The following is a 1,180-nucleotide window of genomic DNA, read 5'->3' on the forward strand; positions in this document are numbered from 1 at the left end:
TTGAATATTGCATAGCCGAAACCGGTAATTCCACAGAAAAAACTTGGCTATCAAGACAATTAAATAAAAATTATGTACATAACGATGGCTATCCAGACTTTTATTTTACGCCAAATTCTATTCAGAACAGAAGTAATTGATATTAATCATTGTTTTTTTCCTCATACCATTTAATAAACTTACTATAGTTGTATGTGTCAGTGAAAAGGAAAAGAGGATGCCCATATTTACACCTTTCCCTTTATTGTAGCTGCAACTGCAATTCGAAAACTGTTCGTTTGAGGGACTTCAGAAAGTAGGATATACATTACTATGGCAGGACATGTAACATTTACTCAATGCAGCACTACACTTCAAAATAACGAAAACATACGACACTATTTTTCAACGTAGTTACCACTGTTTTCCAACGTTGTAGTTGTCGTCTTCAATCCAGAGACTGGTTTGATGCAGCTCACCATGCTACTCTATCCTGTGCAAGCTTCATCTCCCAGTAACTACTGCACCCTACATCCTTCCGAATCTGCTTAGTGTATTCATCTCTTGGTCTCCCTCTACGATATTTACCCTCCACCCTGCCTTCCAGTACTAAACTGGTGATCCCTCGATGTCTTAGAACATGTCATACAAACCGATCCCTTCTAGTCAAGTTGGGCCACAAATTTCTCTTCTCTCCAATTCTATTCAGTACCTCCTCTTTAGTCACATGATCTATTCATCTAATCTTTAGCATTCTTCTGTAGCACCACATTTCGAAAGCCCTTGCCTTTCACTTCTATATATGGCTACACTCCATACAAATACTTTCAGAATCGATTTCCTGACACTTAAATCTATACTTGATGTTAACAAATTTCTCTTCTTCAGAAACGCTTTGCTTTCCATTGGCAGTCTACATTTTATATCCTCCATCAGTTATTTTGCTTCCCAAATATCAAAACACCTTTACTACTTTAAGTGTCTCATTTCCTAATGTAATTCCCTCAGCATCACCCAACTTAATTCGACTACATTCCATTATCCTCGTATTGCTTTTGTTAATTGTTATCTTATATCCTCCTTTCAAGACACTGTCCATTCCTTTCAACTGCTCTTCCAAGTCCTTTTCTGTCTCTGACAGAATTACAATGTCATCGGCAAACCTCAAAGTTTTTATTTCTCCTCCATGGATTTTAATACC

This window comes from Schistocerca piceifrons, chromosome 10 (genome assembly GCF_021461385.2).
Source record: "Schistocerca piceifrons isolate TAMUIC-IGC-003096 chromosome 10, iqSchPice1.1, whole genome shotgun sequence".
In the NCBI taxonomy this organism is placed as follows: Eukaryota; Metazoa; Arthropoda; class Insecta; order Orthoptera; family Acrididae; genus Schistocerca; species Schistocerca piceifrons.